The sequence below is a fragment of the Megascapheus bottae genome, chromosome 26 (genome assembly GCF_031878675.1).
Source record: "Megascapheus bottae isolate mThoBot1 chromosome 26, mThoBot2.hap1, whole genome shotgun sequence".
Taxonomy (NCBI): Eukaryota; Metazoa; Chordata; class Mammalia; order Rodentia; family Geomyidae; genus Megascapheus; species Megascapheus bottae.
Window position 1 is genome coordinate 2,052,498 of NC_143534.1, and position 14,787 is coordinate 2,067,284.

The 14,787-nt window shown below is 47.2% G+C and overlaps 1 protein-coding gene across 1 annotated transcript in view; it reads left to right on the forward strand.

Moving 5' to 3' along the window:
* Nucleotides 1–272: 272 nt before the first annotated feature.
* The window catches only part of Edaradd (EDAR associated via death domain), a 29,012-nt gene continuing 14,497 nt past the window's right edge, over nucleotides 273–14,787 (forward strand). The window contains exon 1 of the mRNA XM_090318774.1: nucleotides 273–614. The gene's annotated coding sequence lies outside the window, so the exon portion shown is untranslated. The remainder of the gene's footprint in view (nucleotides 615–14,787) is intronic.

Genomic DNA, 14,787 nt, shown 5'->3' on the forward strand with positions numbered 1-14,787 from the left:
CACCTGCACAGCCGTCGGGAGCCGGGCCCCGCCCGCACCGCCTGCACCGCCTGCACCGCCGTCGGGAGCCCGGCCCCGCCCGCACCGCCCGCACCGCCGCCGTCGGGAGCCCGGCGTCGCCCACTCGCCCCGGCCGGGCCGGGTCTTTGACCGGAGAGCGCTGGGCATCGCTCACTGTCCCCGGTCTCTCCGGACCCCTCACCTCTGGGCCCGCCGCCCGCGTCCGTGACTGCCTTGGTTCCCCCACCTGCGTCACCTTGCGGCTCTGTAGTGGCCGTCACCAAGTAGCACACGTTTAGTGACCAGAACGCGGCTAGGTTACACCCCGGCCGTCCGAATCCCAGGGTGCATCTTGAGGACTGCGTGGCCTGCGCACAGGCTTCCTTTCCCTACCCTAACTCTCCTGCCTTCCCTACATTACACGAAGTCCACCCAGACAATCCAGGGACTCACTCTGCCCCACCATTCTTCACTTAATCGCATCTGCAGTCTCCTTTGTCATGGAGGGGACAGTCAGGCTCCAGAGACTAGAGCTGAGCCCACAGCAAAAAGAAAACGCAGGCCCCTGGTCTAAAAAAAGAAGAACTCCAAGAAGGACAGTGCCAGCAAAGCAGGTAGGCCTCCGTGACAGCACAGGCCCTCTTCCACAAAGCCACATCTGTCCCTTAATCTCTCCCCCATATTTTGCAAGTTCCAGGCTTGAGCACAGGGCCTGAGCGCTGTCCTTGGGTTCGATTCCTCAGTGCCACATACACAGACAAGCCAGAAATGGTGCTGTGGCTCCAGTGGTAGAGCTCTAGCCTTGAGAAAATCCAAGGACAGCGCTCAGGCCCTGTGCTCAAGCCTGGAACTGGAAAAAAAAAAAAAAAAAAAAAAAAAAACAGCAAAGGCTGCCTTCTGTCCTTCATAGAAGGAAAGCCTGTGAGCCAGACAAAAGCAACAGATGTCTCTCTCAGGCAGTCATGATTTTACTGAGCATTCCATTCACTTTAGTTTTACCTTAACTTTAATTTACACATGCATTAAATGATCACAGAAGTCCTGCTTGTGGAACACCAGAAAGCAGGCACCAGGACACTGGCTGAGAGGAAATGGCAATAATATGCTCTTGCAGAGAATATAATCTCTGATATACTCACACCTCTTGAATTTAATAATCTGGAGCTAAGGTACAGAAAAACTACATTTTTTTGCCAGTTCTGGGACTTGAACTCAGGGCCTGGGCACTGTCCCTGAGCTTCATATGCTCAAGGCTAGCACTCCACCATTTCTGGCTTTTTCTGTGTATATGGTACTAAGGAATCAAACCTGGGGCTTCATGCATGCTAAGCAAGCACTCTACTACCAAGCCACATTCCCAGCTCTCCCCATCCTTCTTGTGGCTTTACTTGTCTCCTCTCCTTTCCATCTCATGTCCCCTTTTTCTCTGAGAGGATCAACCCAACCTTTCATTCAGCTCTAACATTCTGCCACTCTGGATTGGAGTCAGCCTTTCCCATGTCAGCGTATTATAGCCCACCTAGAACGTACAGTTTTAGGAGACCCTTTCTTCTGATCCTACGTTCTCCTTTAGGCTATGTCAGTTCTATGAATAGTAGTTAGTGGATAAATGTCAGTTGGCTGGTTGGTATTGGTTTACCTCAGAAGATGTCCATCTCCAAATCAGTCCTGATTCTAAGACATCTGAACACTTTCTGAGGAGGGCTGGGAAGAGGCTCTGTTGGGAAGGCATTCTCCTGGAGAATGCAGTAAAAATGAAATTTAGACGAGGCATTCTCGTTCCAGTGCAGGCCAATCACTGGAAGCCATTACTTTAAGAGTTTCCCCCAAGAATGGCTTGAAATGTCTTACAGCCCATGGATTTTGAAGCAAAGTGTTAAAAACTAGATTGCCAGGCTACTTAAGAAACTTAGTGAATTAATGAAATGCCCTTAAGCGTTTACATTTCCAAGTAATCATCAAACACATGGTGTGTTTTTCTCTATGACTTTCTGACTTGGTTAACTTGTGACTTCTAATGAAGAAGGACATCATTGATGAATTGCTCTAAATAAAAGTCAAGGTAATGGGGTGGAAATTTAATAACACCAGTAATTTTCTCTTCTGCTAGCAAGCTGAATTGTGATTGATGAACCTGTTAGCATGGCAGTCCTGGTCGTGTTTAAACAACCGTATTTGTGGACTGTCACCTTGGGTCCACAACCACATGCAGTTTTCTTAAAACTGTATTTCTCTCTGTGACGGTTAGAAGGGAATTTTTGCTTACAGATCACCTTTCTGAAATTTTCTGAGGGGATTTTTCTTCCTTTTGACAAGTAGCAAGCATTAAAAGTAATTAAATCAAAGAACCTGGCTGGCTTATGGCTTTCTATCAGTTATTCCTTGTTTGTCTTCAATATTTACTCAGCTGTGACACACACTATTTTTACTTAATAGCATTAAAGCTGATAAGTTTGAATTGGTTAAAATTATTGCCATTTTCAAAGTGTTTGCAAGGTGATGCGTGCAATTTGAATAAAAATTTCTTTTATCTAAATAATATATTATGAGGCTATGCTAAAAGGTAATTGATGATTTGATGAAGAAGCAAAGAAATTAGGAAAACTAGAATTGTTGTTCTGCCCATTTCTGCCCACCCCCACCCTCATTTAACTTCTATAACACAAAAGCCTGTGTGTGTGTGTGTGTGTGTGTGTGTCTGGGGGCTGTCTCTGAGCTTTTTTTTTTTTTTTTTTTTTTTTTTGCCTGTCCTGGAGCTTGAACTCAGGGCCTGAGCACTGTCCTTGGGCTTTCTCAAGGCTAGAACTCTACTACTTAAACCACACCACCACTTCCGGCATTTTCTATGTATGTGGTATCAAGGAATCGAACCCAGATCTTCGTGCATGCTAGGCAAGCACTCTACCACTAGACCAAACTCCCAGCCCCGCTTTTTATTTTGCTCAAGATTAGCATTGTACCTCTTGAGTCACAGCTCCATTTCCAGCTTTTTGCTGGTTAATTGGAGGTAACAGTCACAGTTATTTTCCTGAGCAGTCTGGCTTCAAACTATGATCCTCAATCTCCAGCATCAAGCCTCAGCTTCTGTTTTAGAGCTCTCTTCAAATCAGATGTTCCTTGTCTGTGGAGCTTTCTGAAGCATCCCTAGATTTATCCGAGAGTTTGGTGTATGATCATGTAGATGAAGATAAAACATCAGATTGATTAGAATACTCTTCACTATATCAAATAGTTCCCCACAAAAGACATTTATCAAATGCTAACTGCCTTTTTAATCTCCATGGACATAGATTTAGTAATTTATTAAAAATGGCCCTAACATATTTTAAATATGATTTTATTGTTATGATTAGGGCCTTGTACAGATGGGTTACCATTTCCTAAGTTAGATAGTGAGCACAATTCTTTTTGGAGAATGTCACCCCTTTTATTGCTGTCCCCCAGCTTCTCCCTCCCATCCCTGTTACATAACAGGGATATAAGTACATCCCACAAGTTACACAGCTAATTTTCCATCTAGTGTCTATTGAATGCCATGACTGCTTTTGCTCTGAGATTTCTTTTATAACAAAACTGATCTTTTCAATGCCCAGGACCAGAGTTCAAGTCCCATGCGATTCATGTCCAATCAACTACCAGAAAACCAGAAAGTGGCACTGTGGCTCACAGTGGTCAAGCTCTGTCCTTGAACAAAAAGATGGCAGGGGTAGCACTCAGACCCTGAGGTCAAGCCCCTTGGCTGACAGAGAAAAGGGACGGGGGGGGGGGGGGTTCCACCATCAAAAGGATGAGTTCACCATAGGAAGACAGCGGCTGGGATCAGGAAGGCCTCACCAGACGGTTTCAGACATCTGTTACCTTTCTGCTGCACACGAAGAAGAGCCCCGTGGGGGTTGGGGGCATATATCTGATTTGTCCTGCTCTCCTCAGCACCTGACACCTGAAAGTAACTCAATAACTATTTGTTGAATGAACAAATAGCAGCATGGACTTTCTGCCAAACACTTCCCCACCCCCTGATGCATAAATGCCATGTCATCCTCAGTTATGAATTTAACCTCCTAGGTGCTGAGGGCAGCAAGCCTGTCCCTGCCTGGAACAGGGACAGCATGCACAGCTGAGCCAGTGCAACTGCATGGGGAGTGAAGCTAGACTCCTTTAGGGGACTCCTGTGGAAAGTGCTCCCCAGACAGCTGTGTCTCCCTTGGGTCAGAAGCAAAATGTGGTAACACGAACCCAATTAGCCCAGAGTGGATATTAGGTCACATGAAGAGCTAACACCTGAGTGCTTCCTGCATGCCTGGCTTTGTTGGCATGTACTTCTGGTGGACCAGAGACTCAGAAGGTCTGTATTTCTGAGCTTTCCCATAACTTGAACTCAGGGCCTCTAGCTCTCTATTGGCTTTTTTTCCCCCCTCTAGGCTGGTGGTCTACCACGTGAGCCACAGCTCCAGTTCTATTTCTTTTGGTTAACTGAAGATAAGAGTTTCACAGACATTTCTTTTGGGGCTGGCTTTGAGCCTTGATCCTCAGATCTCAGCCTTTTGAATAGCTAGGATTAAAGTATGAACTGCCAGCGATCAGATTTCCTTCCCTCTTTCAAAGGGAGATCGGTAGATGTGACATAGTCTAGTCCACCCACGTAAAGCTACTGCGTGTCATTACAGATGCTTGCATTTTATTTCCCTCTCATCCTATACTCTTTGTCCGGAGGTGCAGGCACCTCGCTGCCCACAGTCCTCTGAAGTCCAACAGTGATGGAAAACAATCCACAGTATTCTCTTGCCACCCACATGAGCTGCTCTGCTGTTTGTAGTTTTGTGTGTGTGTGTGTGTGTGTGTCTGTGTCTGTGTGTCTGTGTTATCAGAACCTGTTTTAGCTCCCTATCAAAACTCCCACCCACCACTGCCAAAAAACATTTTCTGAAGGAATCAAATTCTGTTTAGAATGCCTGTTAGATGAATGAGCATGCATGAACTGGTATCTTTTGAAGAAAGAGAAGATAAAATCCTAGGTATTTTTGCCTTAGCTATTAGTAAGTTGGAGGCTCAGGAAGTCTGGGTGTTGTTTTCTTGTGAGGGTTCAGAACAACCATGCTAGAGTTCTTAAGAACTCAGCATAGCTTGTCTTTACCCCCTGGGCAGAGAAGGAGAAACTGAAAAATATTTACTTATCAGTCACCATGGCAACACAAAAAGAAAAGAAGACTTGCCCAATGAGATAAAGTTCTCATCCAGGCAGGTTCTTAGCATCGTGGAGTTGATTTTTGGAGTAACTGTCTTGTTCTTGTGAAGGATGAAGTATTGCTGGCAATAATCCATTTTCTGTATTTTCTTTTTTGTTGTTATTGTTTCTTGTTTTTGATGCTGGGTTTGACTCTTGCTTGGTCGGCTGGTACTTTATCACTTGACCACATCCCCAGCTCTTTCTGCTTCAGTTATTGTTTGAAGACTCCAGGATGGTCTGACCTGGATCACGATCCTTCTATTGATCTCTGCAGTGTACCTAAGAAGACAGGCGTGTAATACTGCCCAGCTTTAAATTGGTTGACATGGGATCTCATTTGTGTCTACAAGACTCCAGCTGCCAGGCTCCTTGATAGATAGAGACAAAGAGGAAAAGACAAGACTCGTTGGGAAACTCACCTGGTACCCTACGTTGGAGAGGCCTGGAGCACATCTCCAGGTTTTAGAACGAGAAATCACCCAGCACTATGGACTAAGCATGAGAGCTTGCTGCACTGTCACTTGGTGATGCGCAGTCCTCCAGCTCACAGCACACAGAGCCACAAAAGGCCCACTATTTTTGAGTTTGAGTCCCACCATGCACCTCCAGCAGAAGTGCTTTTCTCTCTCTTATACGTACCCTACTCTGTTCTGTTTTACTAGAGTAAGTCCTCGGTAAGGCATGCCCCTTTCTTGTGAGGCATCTTAAAAATGCTTTTCCCATGTGGATTCCAAGCCCCTGTGATTCAGCATGGCAACTGGAAGGCTGAGGGACCCTCGTCTCCATCCAGCCAGTGACACCCGGAGAGTAAATCTTAACCCTGATCCTGTATGTTGGCCCAGCTCAAGCTTCTCTCTGAAGCACTATGTTAGACGGGAATTCTTTCTTATTCTATGACAAAGGTTTCAGGGTTGTTTGTTATTCACCCCCACTGAGAATTTGCATTTGCACTGACTATCATTAAATGTATTGCCCCTTCCCCGGGACTGCGTCTCGGTTGACTTGCTATAGTAATGAACACAGAAAGAGTTGATGAACAGTTCTATTTTGGCATAAAGGTATTAGATGGAAAACACTGTGAAAATAATTGGTATCTAAGAGCAAGATGAGCTGTATAAAAGAACTAGCAGATTCTTGATATGCAGATATTCTGGATTACAAAGATTAAATATCTGTCAGTGACTTAAATGACCGAGTTTGTGCTTGAAATCAACTTTTCCAATCTTCTTTTGGGGGAGGGGGAAAGTAACATATTTTAATTAATTTTTAGTTGTTATTACAAAGGTAACGTATAGAGGAGTTATAGTTCTATAAATTAGGTTAAGAACAATGTCAGTCCTTGGACAACATCAGTACTTCCATCATTCTCTCCAGTAAGTTTTCTGATCTCTCTCTCTTTCTTTTTTATTTGGTCAGTCCTGAGGCCTGAACTCAGGGCCTGGGCACTTTCCCTGAGCTTCTTTTGCTCAAGGCTGGTTCTCTACCACTTGAGCCGCTGCACCATCTTCTATATTTTTCTGTGTATGTGGTACTGAGGAATCAAACCCAGGGCTTCATGCATGGTAAGCAAGCACTCTACCACTAGGCCACATCCCCAGCCCTTCTGATCTCTTTTGAGAACATGTCTTTTTCTTTTGAAAAATTATAATAAAAAGTTACCAAAGTGAAAGAGATCCTTTCCTTCTCAAAAATATTTCTTGAGTGTACAACATAGAAAAACATGAAATGTTTTGGTCATTAAAAACTCCAAAGTAGCAGGGTAGCAGTGGCTCATGCCTATAATCCTAGCTGTTCAGGAGGCTGAAATCTGAGGATCGAAGCCAGCCTAGGCAAAAAAGTCTATGACACTTTTATCTCCAATTAAATCAGAGAAAAAGTTGGAAGTGGTCGTGTGGCTCAAGTGGTAGATGGCTAGCCTTGAGTAAGAGCTCAGGGACAGTGCCCAGGCCCTGAGTTCAAACCTTGGGACTGGTTAAACAACAACAACAAAAAATAAATCTAAGGTGCTGGATGTTCATGGTTCGCACCTGTAATTCTAATACTCAGGAGGCTGAGATCTGAGGCACACAATTTAAAGTCATCTCAGACAGACAAATGCAGTAGATGGATTCTTTGAGCAAGTGCTCAAATGAGAGAACACCAACCTAGAGCAAAAAAGCTTAGGGACAGAGCCCAGGCCCTAAATTCAATACCTAACATTGGCATGCATGGACATGTACACACACACACACACACACACACACACACACACACACACCCCGCTGCATGTGCATATATACATACTCACAAAGCACACAGCCTATTTTAAGTACCAAGATAACCAAAAAATCACTTCTAAGAAGCATAAGCATTGAGATTACTTGATTGAAACTTTAATCCAGGGCCGGGAGTGTGGCCTAATGGTAGAGTGCTTGCCTAGCATGCATGAAGACCCAGGTTCGATTCCTTGGAACCACATACATAGAAAAATCTGGAAGTGCTGCTGAGGCTCAAGTGGTAGAGCTCTAGCCTTGAGAAGCTCAAGGACAGTGCCTAGGCCTTGAGTTCAAGACCCAGCATTGGCAAAAAATAAACCTTTAGTCCAATTGTTGTAAATGTGCTCCAGCAGCTAAAGAAAAACAAAGATGAAAGGAAACCTACCTAGGAATAAAGTGAGAATGTCAACAGATATGGGAATTATTTTTAAGTTATTTTTGAATAGCCAAACAAAAATTTTGTAACAGTAAATAATTTGAATAGTAGAGGGTTTAATCAACATATATAAAACTGAATGAAGATGGGCCATGTTAACTTATCAAGTCTAAGGAACAAAAAGAAAAAGTGAACAGAGAATAATTATAGCATACCATGAAGCAGACCAATATAGTTGGTATAGAAATCTAAGAAGAAAAGGAAAGAAGTTTGTAAGAAATATAGTTTATTTGTAACACCAATGGCTGAAAACTTTCCAACTTTGATTAAAGGCATGAATACACAAATCACAGAAATCTAGTAAATGCCAAGAATGGCAAATCCAAAGAGGACTTCACAAAGACACTAACCAACCAGATGTCAAAGACCAAAGACAACACGGGAATCCCGAGAGCAGCCGAAGGAAGAGGCTTGCTTATTCTCTGCCAGTGAGCATGTTGGTGATCTCACTGTGGGATCAGGTTGGGGATTCACACACACACACACCAGGTATGGTGACCCATGTCTGTAATCCTAGCTACAGGATTCTGAGATGGAGAGGCTCATGGTTTGAGACCAGCTTGGGCAAAGGGTTTTCAACAGAAAAAGCTAGTGGCGGGAAGCACAAATGAAAGACTTAACCATGTTCACCAGCTCAGGAAAAAATGGAGACACTCTCAAAAATAACCAAGAGAAGAAGGACTAGTGGCATGGCTCAAATTATACAGCACCTGGTCTGAAGCAGGCTTTGCTACCTTGTAACTACAATACCCAGCTGGGACCCACCTCTTAGGCTCCCTGCACAGCTGGGCCCCAGGTGCTGGGTTCCCATGACATTCAGCCTTTGGCTCACTTTCCCATGTGACAATTCTGCTTCAGTGAGCTGTCCACAAGAGAACCAGCCTATACTGGGTTCAAAGTGCACTGATGGCTTATCTCCAAGTCAGAGGACATTTCTCCTCTGCCAAGTTCTGGTGCTGTGTGTGTGTATGGTCCTGGGGCTTGAAGTCAGGCCTGGGCACTGTCCCTGCGCTTCTTTTGCTCAAGGTTAGTGCTCCACTACTTGAGCCACAGCTCCACTTCCAACCTGTGTGTGTGTGTGTGTGTGTGTGTGTGTGTGTGTGTGTGTGATTATATAAGAGTCTCACAGACTTTTCCTGCCTGGGCTAGCTTCAAATCATGATCTCCAGATCTCAGTCTCCTGAGTATCTAAGATTACAGCCATGAGCCACTGGTGTCTGGCTCCTGACAAGATTTAACATATGTAAAACTCAAATCTAAGGGCTGGGATGGTGGTGTAGTGGTAGAGTGCTTGCCTAGCGTACATGAGGCCCTGGGTTTGATTCTTCAGCACCACAGAAACAGAAAAGGCCAGAAGTGGCCCTGTGGCTCAAGCAAAAGAAGCTCAAGAACAGTACCCAGGTTCTAAGCCCCAAGACTGGCAACAAACAAACAAAAAAACCCAGCTCAAATCCCTTGAGGCTGATACTTTTTCTCTAGCTCAAAATTTATGAAGCACAGAATTTATAAAACCATGATCCTCAAACGGCCTCCAAGGAAGAAGGGTTTTGCTTTTTGTTTTTATTTTCTTAGGTCCTTCTCTGTCTATCTAGTCAACCTTCTCTGTTTGGCTCATTAGAACACTCATTTTATTTCATGGAAAAAATAGTTACCTAATTGCAAAAAAAAAAAAGAAAACCAATTAATGCCTTAAAATTATTATAATTATGTCCTCTGAGGATAGCCTGTAAATTGGGAGCTTCCTTAAAGAAAGCAACCACATGAGAGGTGAGGTGACCAAAGTAAACTCAGAAAAAGGATTCAAAGCCTGTAGGCCAGGTGTGCCATCTAGCTGTCACCAAGTCCACTAGGCCTGAGGCTGAGATCTGAGGATTATAGTTTGAATCCAGCCCAGGCAAGAAACTCTGTGAGACTCTGATTTCCAAGTAACTACCAGAAACATCAGAAGTAAGGCTGTGGCTCAGCGGTGGAGTGCTAGCCTTAAACAAAAAGAAGCTCAGGAATAGCACCTAAGCCCTGAGTTCAAGCCCCAGGACTGCCCTCCCTCCTCCCTCCCCCCCAAAAAAAAATCCTGCCAGGCTTCAAATATATGCAGCCAATGGAGTGTGTAACCTATCAGCCCAGGGGCTTTCACCAGAGCAAAGGGAAATTCCTGCTTTAATGACTATTTAATAGGCTCCATTACCTGTGGTTATTTGCTACTATAATGGTTAAGTGTGTGGCTATCGAAGAAAATGGCACCAGGCAACAGAGCACTGTGGCTACTAAAGTTTTGTGAGTTCCCACTTTAGGCATCATGTAATTCTCTAAGAGTATCACGAGAATGGGACTCAGAGGCAAGAGAGAGTTTATTTGTACTTGTGGGGGGGGTGCTAAATTTTGATTAATAAGGCATCTAGGGTCTGGAAACTACTTTTATTTGTGTGGCATAATAAAGATATCTCACACTGGGTTAAAGACTTTCCAAGGAGGTAGAAGACTTATGTTCTGAATTATATCTTGATTTAGGCACAAATTGCAATTTTTGTTTGTGATAAGATTTCTTATGTTTACTTTCTCCTGCCTTTGGCAAGTTCGCAAGATGGAAAATAACTAGAACGAGCCTGTTGCTTTCCTGATATATTTATAGAGCTATAAAACTTGAGCTTTCTTTACTAGATATCTAAGAAGTATCAATCTGGGAAAAAGTTAAGATGACAGGCATGCCTGTAAGATACTACATAAGAATGAGTGACCATTTGTGAAAAGCTCTTTTGTGTAACTGACTGAATGTGCAGGCTGGAGGTGACTGAGTCCACTCTTAGCATGAGAAAGACAGTCAAGTCCATGGCTGGAAAAAGTTGTTCTGTCTTCTCCCCTTGTCTCCAAAGATGATGATTTCACTGAATCCCATTCCACCCCTGCCCCTGGAAATGTGGCTCCAGTCTCAAACTCAAAGTTGTTCAGGTGCTTTCTCTCTGGTCTCCAGCACTTACATCCAGCCTGGACTTCAGAGCTTATCTTTCTTACCCCCAATACTGGGATTTGAACTCAAGGCCTCTCACTCTTTCTTGGATTGTTTACTTAAGCTAGTGCTCTACCACTTGAGCCACATCTATGCTTATTTTAGGGGGGTGCTGGTTAATCAGAAATAAGAGTTTGGGCGATCTGCCTGCCTGGGCTGGCTCTCATGAATGAGCTTCAGATCTTAGCCTCCAGAGATTAGGGGGTGATTACAGGTCTGAGCCACTGGTACCTGGCAAAGGCTAACCTTTTCAGACACATCATGTTTTGGTTTGTTTTGTCTTTGGCCAGTCCTAGGGATTGAACTCAGGGCCTGGGCACTGTCCTTGGGCTTTCTCAAGGCTAGCACTCTACCACTTGAGCCACACACAGCACCACTTCTGGCTTTTTCTGTGTATGTGGTATCGGGGAATCAAACCTAGATCTTTGGGCATGCTAGGCAAGCACTCTAGCACTAGGCCACATTCCTGGCTGGGGCAGGGCATTTCTGTTGCTCAAGATATCCAGTCCCTGGTGCTTTGTTACAGCAGCCTGAGGGAACTACTACATGAAGAAAGCCTCTTTCAGACAGGAGAGTCTCATGCTGTGGCCAAGAGTGGTCTTCCCATAATGGTCCCTTGTCCCTTATCAGGTCAGTCACAGACACCAGGAATTGAGTGGGATCTCATCAAGTACCAACTGCACACCTTCTGCTGTGAGGCAGAAAGAGAATGCATACATACATGGACATGTGACCATGCTTGCACACAGAACTGCAAACATGATTACTTTGCTGGATGGCGATGATGGCTTCTGGATTCCCATACTAAGTGTCATTCTGCCTAATCACATGCACTTCTCAAATGCCAAATGGCTTTTGCATCGCCAGTGCAGGAAACAAACCTTGGATTAGGTACAAATGACACACACACATTAAAGCCTAGAACACAGGAAGTCAGAAACACCAGGGTTTGAGTCCCATACTCTATTTGGAGGTATGACCTTTTGGCCAATCAATCTATCTGAACCTCAGTTTCCCCAGCTGTAAAATGACAGAAATATTTCATGGAATTGTTTCAGGAAACAACCATGCAACCATGCAACATGATACTCGTTGAGTGTATCTAAATAGAGAGGTGTATCTGATGGGTAGCTGTTACTAAATTGCTTAAGGTCAGGACACAGACATAAATTTCTTCAGTGACAAAGTTCTGGGGCCATTTTTTCAGGAACAGCCTCCAGAATCCACTCAGAGGTGGTCTGAAACCACCTCTGGACATGTATACAAGAGTTAGCTTGGTTCTCGACATTGAGGCAATGACCTTAGGATGCCATAAACTCAAAATCCTCTGAGCAGGACCTCATACTCCCTCAGAAGATACGTGTGGCAGATGAGGAGACCCACACTGTACAGGCCTGTGCAGCGGAGCCCTAAAATACCCATTTCTCATGAGTCTCACACACACACTTCCCGTGATTTCTCTGCTCCCGACTGACGAGGGGTGGAGGGGTGGGGGGTGTAGATCTGAATATTCCCTCCCAGATTCGAGCTTCTTTGTAGACTGAGCATGCAATAAAACACTTCATATATATATACACACATATATATATATATATAAATTACTGGTAAAAACCGTTAGTAGGAGCCTCAGTCTATTCGCATGTTAAAGGAGCCAAAAATATTGTGACAGAAAGAAATTCCATGTTTAAAGGTGTACGTTTATCTTAGAGAAAATTCTCTAATCACTCCAAATCTGCTCATCGGAATTGCTTCTGTGAAGCGGCAGGAGGGAAGGGAGCCAATCCCTCCTTCCATTTCCGTTGGAATAATTCCTACTTGGGAACTTAAATGGCCTGTAGCCCCAACATAGACGAATGATTCCGAAGCTGAGACACCACCGTCTCGACGACCACCCTCTCCGGTCATAAAACTCCCTGTAGATTAAACCGCAGGTTGTTAAAGGACCCGTGGGTTCCGAAAGAACCCGGGCGATTTCACCCAGAGAGGCAGGGCGGGCCCCTTCTCCTCCAGGAGACGGTGGGGGCGGCGGAGACCTCGATGACCCGAGACCCCCGTCCGGGACCTCCACAACCTCACCCCAGACCCCAGACCCCGCCAAACCTCCTCAACCCAACCCCAGACCCCGCCAAGACCTCCTCAACCCAACCCCAGACCCCGCCAAGACCTCCCCAACCCAACCCCAGACCCCGCCAAGACCTCCTCAACCCAACCCCAGACCCCAGACCCCGCCAAGACCTCCCCAACCCAACCCCAGACCCCAGACCCCGCCAAGACCTCCCCAACCCAACCCCAGACCCCAGACCCCACCAAGACCTCCCCAACCCAACCCCAGACCCCGCCAAGACCTCCTCAACCCAACCCCAGACCCCGCCAAGACCTCCTCAACCCAACCCCAGACCCCAGACCCCGCCAAGACCTCCCCAACCCAACCCCAGACCCCAGACCCCGCCAAGACCTCCCCAACCCAACCCCAGACCCCAGACCCCACCAGACCTCCCCAACCCAACCCCAGACCCCGCCAAGACCTCCTCAACCCAACCCCAGACCCCGCCAAGACCTCCTCAACCCAACCCCAGACCCCAGACCCCGCCAAGACCTCCCCAACCCAACCCCAGACCCCGCCAAGACCTCCCCAACCCAACCTCAGACTCTAGACCCCACCAAGACCTCCCCAACCCCAGACCCCAGACTCCACCAAGACCTCCCCAACCCAACCTCAGACCCCAGACCCCGCCAAACCTCCTCAACCCAACCCCAGACCCCGCCAAGACCTCCTCAACCCAACCCCAGACCCCGCCAAGACCTCCCCAACCCAACCCCAGACCCCGCCAAGACCTCCTCAACCCAACCCCAGACCCCAGACCCCGCCAAGACCTCCCCAACCCAACCCCAGACCCCAGACCCCGCCAAGACCTCCCCAACCCAACCCCAGACCCCAGACCCCACCAAGACCTCCCCAACCCAACCCCAGACCCCGCCAAGACCTCCTCAACCCAACCCCAGACCCCGCCAAGACCTCCTCAACCCAACCCCAGACCCCAGACCCCGCCAAGACCTCCCCAACCCAACCCCAGACCGCGCCAAGACCTCCTCAACCCAACCCCAGACCCCAGACCCCGCCAAGACCTCCCCAACCCAACCCCAGACCCCAGACCCCGCCAAGACCTCCCCAACCCAACCCCAGACCCCAGACCCCACCAGACCTCCCCAACCCAACCCCAGACCCCGCCAAGACCTCCTCAACCCAACCCCAGACCCCGCCAAGACCTCCTCAACCCAACCCCAGACCCCAGACCCCGCCAAGACCTCCCCAACCCAACCCCAGACCCCGCCAAGACCTCCCCAACCCAACCTCAGACTCTAGACCCCACCAAGACCTCCCCAACCCCAGACCCCAGACTCCACCAAGACCTCCCCAACCCAACCTCAGACCCCAGACCCCGCCAAACCTCCTCAACCCAACCCCAGACCCCGCCAAGACCTCCTCAACCCAACCCCAGACCCCGCCAAGACCTCCCCAACCCAACCTCAGACTCTAGACCCCACCAAGACCTCCCCAACCCCAGACCCCAGACTCCACCAAGACCTCCCCAACCCAACCTCAGACCCCAGACCCCGCCAAGACCTCCCCAACCCAACCCCAGACCCCACCAAGACCTCCCCAACCCAACCCCAGACCCCGCCAAGACCTCCTCAACCCAACCCCAGACCCCAGACCCCGCCAAGACCTCCCCAACCCAACCCCAGACCCCTCCAAGACCTCCCCAACCCAACCCCAGACCCCGCCAAGACCTCCTCAACCCAACCCCAGACCCCAGACCCCGCCAAGACCTCCCCAACCCAACCCCAGACCCCACCAAGACCT